At 46.0% G+C, this 6,010-nt stretch overlaps 1 protein-coding gene across 2 annotated transcripts in view; it reads right to left on the bottom strand.

Moving 5' to 3' along the window:
- The window catches only part of Sh3rf2 (SH3 domain containing ring finger 2), a 102,179-nt gene that overhangs the window by 95,718 nt on the left and 451 nt on the right, over positions 1 to 6,010 (bottom strand). The gene's annotated exons all lie outside the window — the stretch shown is intronic.

Genomic DNA, 6,010 nt, shown 5'->3' with positions numbered 1-6,010 from the left:
ATCCACTGAGGAGTGACTCTGGGGCTCTGTGGGACATCCTTTGAGGAGTGACTCTGGGGCTCTGTGGGACATCCTTTGAGGTGTGACTCTGGGGCCCTGTGGGGCATCCTCTGAGGTGTGACTCTAGAGCTCTGTGGGGCATCCTCTGAGGTGTGACTCTGGAACTCTGTGGGTCATCCTCTGAGGTGTGACTCTGGGGCTCTGTGGGGCATCCTCTGAGGTATGACTCTGCCACTCTGTGGGGCATCCTCTGAGGTATGACTCTGCAACTCTGTGGGGCATCCTCTGAGAATGTTCACATGTGTAAAAGGCTGGTATCTGGAGTAAGCAAAAATGAAAAGAATGCAAAAGATAGGATAGTATATTTCGTCTGGTCTGAGGAGAACCCTGGAAAGGTTCAGATGGGGATGCTCTTCATGGGTCCTGAGCTACCCAAGTACTTTCCCTCCCAAACTCTTTACAGCCTGATGAGATGGGTGTGCAGCAACCTTTCACAAGCAGAAAGGAAAACAGCATGAAAGTATGCATATGTTAATCCTAAGGTGGTGTCTCCCTCGTGGTGGAGAGTTGACTTTGGCTAAGGAGAACGTCATGCCCCACCCACCTGCCTCAGAACTGTAGCCTCCCATGGGGAGTGAGCCAGACACCTTTAACCAACCGAAGCAGGCCATGCAACACTGGGCTCTCTAAAACAAGGAGGAGCCACCTGTGAGAATCACCCCAAACCCCCAGCACATGGAGGGGAGAGGAAGTCAGAGGAGGTCTGGTAGGAATCAGGCAACACCAGGAACAGTGTGTAGACCTCATTCCCTTTTTCAATTTCACTTGAAAATTTACCATATGGTATGGTGACTGTTTTCTTGGTGTTCATTTCTATGAATTTAGTACGTACACATTGCCCTACCATCACCATCAAGACCCAGAGTAATTGGATCAAGCCACAGAATTTTTCACGCTGCCCCTGCACAGCCACACCTGACCCAACCCACAAACCCTGGCAATCTAGTGATGTGCTGTCCCGAGAGCTCTGACTGTTTGCGAACATCTTTTCCTTTTGATATTCCCCAAATCCCCTTTACTTAATTTTTCAATATTTACGTATATCCCTTCATCCCCCAGTACTAGCAGACTTTTCTATTTTTTATTATATTTAATTTTTTCTTTTATATTTGAATGCAGTTTCCCCTCCCTCTATTCCTCCAAGTTTCTCCCCACATCCTCTCCCATCTGGATCCACTCCCTTTCTGTCTCTCATTAGAAAAGAACAGGTTTCTAGGAGCTAACAACAAAACATGACAAATAAAAAATAGTAAGATAAAATGAAAACCATCATATCGCAGTTGGACAAGCCAAGCTTAAAGGCGAATCGAAGAATAAAAGAGCACCAAGAGAAGACTTGAGAGCCCGACACCCACTTGTCTACACATTTAGGAGTCCCGTAAAAGTCCTAAAAATAGTATATATGCAGAGGAACCTGATGCAGACCCATGTAGGCCCTGTGCTTGCTGCTTCCGTCTCCGTGAGTTCACATAAGCTTTGCTCGGTTGCTTTCGGGGGGCCTTGTTCTTAGCAGACTTTTCTAAGGCTGCGCTGTAGGTTTACTGTTGCTGTTGCTAACGTGTCTTAGCTCCTGTTGGGTACCAGGCACTTGCGCTAAGCTCTCAATATGCATCATCGCATCTCAACTTCATGATGACCTTATGCTGCATGCATCCATTATTACCTCCCTTTTACAATGCCGAAACGGAGGATGACAGATGTTAAATGACTTGCCTAAGGCTTTGCAGCTAACAGATATTAAATCCCAGCACAAAGGCAGCTCCATTTGACCAGAAATCCTTGAATACAGTTAGCAACCAAAGGGGGAGTGGGTTATAGTTAGGAGTGGGTGCATCGTGAGTGCAAGGCAGCAGCGACACTAGGGACCCTGTGTTTATCCAAAGTTATTTGCAGATAAATATGGGGGAAGTCGGAGACTCACCCGGGTTCCCTGATTTCTCAGCCACAGCCTCTCCCTACTTGAATCTTTTTACTTGCTACATATGGTCATCCCAGGTGTCGCCTGCCTGCTGTTTTGAGGGACTGGAATGATTTAATCTTTTCGCTCATTTAGCAAAACCCACCATCTGTATCACCGCTTAGAACACACCTAAGACCCAAGAAAGGGGCCCAACGGCCTTGTGGTTTCTGCCCGACCTCAGCTCCCTCAGGTGCTCTCTGACCTCATTTTTTGCTCCTCAGTTGCTTGCAACAGCAGCTGAAGAAGTTTCTGTGACAGAGCCACCTGGTCTCTGTGTGGTGACAGTAGGTGTGTTCCCGCTGATGTGGGGTGTGATTGCCACAGTGCTTCACAATGCAGGGAGAAAGTCCAGCCCTGAGAGACCCGGGGCGGTAACACTTGTGTTGGGGAAGAGAGAGAGAGCGTGTCAGAGAAAAGAGAAAATACAAAGTTAAGGAAGAATCAGTTTTGCTTGAAGGGTGAACTGGATATTTGCTTTCTGGGTATGCTTTTAAAAATTTAATTAGTTTTTTTGGGGGGCGGGGAGGGATTCAGAGAAGTGAAGTTTGTGAACTTTCTCCCTCCCAACTCAGAGCTCCCTTCCCTAAGGGTTCTAGTTCTGGAAGGGAGCTTTCAAGGCCAGCACAAGCTGGGAAGTACCATACCTGAATTATGGGCCACAGATCATTCGGAACAAAACCACACAAGCCAGATAATCAGGGCACCAAGAACCATTTTGGGGTGGCACCTAATTCACAAGGGGGTGAGAGAGGGCGAGTAATTTTGAGTAGAAAGTGTTGAGTCACTTCACCAACAATCCCAGCTAATATTTATTGAGCATGCAACGCGAGCCAGTCAACGCACGAAGAGTTAATGGGCGTGACTCATCTCGTTTCTATCTCTCAACAGCCCTCTGAGGTAGGCACTGCCATTATCTTCAATTTCCTGGTGGAGAATTGGAGGCCCTGAGGTTTATAGTGACTCAGTCGAAGTACATGATCATTGAGGGAGCAGACTCAGGGTTTAGGTTTTTAATTTCACCAAATCTCTTTTCCTTGTCTTAATTCAGAAATATCATTAAAACAGAATGAGAAGGAAGAGAGATAAACTCTTTGGTGACTTTTGAAGGCTTATCCAATTCCTTTGGCTTGGCTGCATCGGGCTAAGACCCAGAGGGATTTTTATCATAAGGAGCCCACCAGAGCTCCCCAACTCGGTGAAATAATTGCATGTTGTAAGAGCCCGTAGCCACTTCTCAAGTTTTCTTTTTATACAATCAGCTTGGGAGGGATTTAGATGTGTAGGCACAATGGGCTAATTTTTCTCTCTCTTGGGCTGGCAGCATGAGGTGTGACTATTGGTTCCACCCTAGCATACTTGCTGGCACAACAGGCATCAGGCCTCTTTGAGCCAACAAAGAGATCTTGATGAGCTTGTTTGGTGGATGAGCCTGGGCGAGCAGAACAGACTTTGGGCTTAAAAAGCTTGTGAGTAGGAAGTTAAATGAATTCTGACAGCCTGCCAGGCTATGAAGGAGGCCTATGAAAGAGGTGTTTTACAAAATGGTACCCTATGACAACAGATGATTTTCCCTGCACAGGGGAGTATTTAGGCTTAGTATTACTACGGTCTGGGTTCACCATAGACTCATGTTTAATAACAATGCCCATTCCGCTTTCCTGTGAGGGCTATAACTCCTGTGTTTTGCAGAATGCCTCATGTATGGTAGGGCACAATAAACAGCCAATAGTGATATTTACTACGATAACGATCGTCTGATGCCTTTCATCTAAGGCTGTCATAGTGCTTTGCAAACATTAATTAGTTAGGTGTCAAGGTGGCTCTAGGTTTTTATAATACATTTTCCCATTTTACAGAATTTTAAATTGAGACCCAGCCAGCTTAAGTAGCTTGTCCAAAGTCATAGCGCGTGTTTAAATTAACGATAATGATGGTGCTTTGTGCTTCCCTGGCCGATGTTTTCCATGGTGACGCAGCACGTTGCAAAGATAATCTCACAGTGTCTTAGCGAAAAGATGGGGTAGCAAATATTATTGGCTGTCGGCTCGGTTGGATAAACTGAGGCAGAAAGGACAAATAACCCCAGGGGATTTGACTGACGATGCGAGTCCACCCTCAGAGTGCAGCATCCGTGCCTTAACTGGAAGGCACGAAGGTTTCATACTTACAGGAAAGATAGGTATACTTCTGCAAGCAGAAACAAGCTGCAGGATGCCACTGTCTTAACATCCAGGAATGGGTTTGTTCATAGTCCCCATCAAGAGACAAGAGACGTGGGATGAACTCTTCCAAGAAAGAAGTGAACGAACGGGGTGACAGTGGTGGGCTGCCAGCCCTTCTCTTTGAAAAACATGTTTATGAACTCAGATTCTCTCTAGAAGCATGAACCCTGAAGGACTTGAGTCCGTGCTTCAGCCCTGATGACAGGCCTGGGTCCGGGGTGGCTTGGTGAGTAGGCACAGACCCATCACTGTCTTCTTTGTCCTAGGTTCCACGTCCCTGCAAAGAGGTCCAGGGACACCCACTCTCTTAACGCCTTACTATTTTCTGCTCTCAATTCCCCTTGTGGAGGAGCACTCTGTGAATCTTGAATGGTGCAACCCCCTGGCAACTGCGAATGCGCTTTCCTTAGCAACAGGGAGAAAGAGGAAAACCTGAACAGAAGTAGGCAAAGCTTACAGGGGCCCTGCCTCTTTCTAGGTAGCATTTCCTTAGTGAATGATGACCCTCTCCTGAAAGGCAAGTCAGACTTTTATAGGCAGGGGGAGAGAAGAGGTTTCCAAGTGTTAAAAATTCAAGGGCGATCTGCCAACCCTGACACTGATATCTTTTCTCTTAACAAGGTAGGTTTGAATAAGGTTTGTTCTCCACCCTACTCTACCTTTGCAGGCCTGTGGGTTCTGACTGACTGAGGAGACTTACAGAGGAGTGAGTGTCCATCCCTTTCCCGGAATGTGTTCACCTACAGAAGCACAACAGCAATAAAAAAAAAAAAAAAAAAAAAAACTTCAGTGAAGAAGCCACGCCAACTTCCCGCTCTCATTATTTTTGAATCTTTACACACAACCCTACCACATGGGTGGCTTAAAGGTGCAGTGAACTCCAAGAGACTGACCTCTCAGAAGAAAGCTTCAGGAAACAGCTGTGAATGCATACTGCAAGCCTTTTCTGTGTGAGGATGGAGCCCAGTGCCAAATGCTCCCACCCACCGCTACTCTTCTGAGCAGTCTTGGGACCCTGCAGCGAGCATTAAATCTTGCTTTAGGCCAGAGTATACATCTTGGATGGCCTAAATATGCCAACGATCTAAGCCATTGCTTAGAACATTTTGTGTGTTCTCTTTGCTTTGTAGAGACACATCAGTACTGTGTCTATACACATCTACTTGATTATATAGCCTAACCTTTGCCATCGATCGGTCCACACACATAGACACTTCCCTCCTGCGTGATTCTGAGCATCAAGTATCTCAATAGCTTTGGGCAGATTATGAGTGATCATCCTTATAACAGCACTTTAGGATAAGGGATGGGAAAACAGATTTAGGTAAAATTCAAGCAACACCTGACATCTGCAAACTTCTCCGAAATCTCAAAACCAACCTGCAGTTGAATTTATTTTTCTTTATTTCTCACCCCGGAGCAGTTCCCATGTACTGGTCTGGCCCCTTAGTAGCAGAAGTGAAAGACCAGAAAACGATTATCTACAAGTACTTCTTTCATGGTTCGACGACCTCAGGACGAGAACTAAAGGAGAATCTAGCAAGCACCAGAAGTTCTGTTTCAGACGAATTATCAGATGGATCAGATAGGCTCAGAATTCCTATTGTGTCTCAGTAAAGTGATCATAGCTCTCCCAGCCCATTCTGGGGAATCATCTCCAGCACTCTGATGGAAGTCTTTGTACATGAAGGAAGTAGTCTGCTCCCTAGCTCTCAGCATACACATACCCAACCTCCAAACGCACATGATATTAGCAAACAAGTTTTCT

This window comes from Microtus ochrogaster, chromosome 18 (assembly GCF_000317375.1).
Source record: "Microtus ochrogaster isolate Prairie Vole_2 chromosome 18, MicOch1.0, whole genome shotgun sequence".
NCBI lineage: Eukaryota > Metazoa > Chordata > Mammalia > Rodentia > Cricetidae > Microtus > Microtus ochrogaster.
This window is presented reverse-complemented; position numbering and strand designations above follow the sequence as displayed.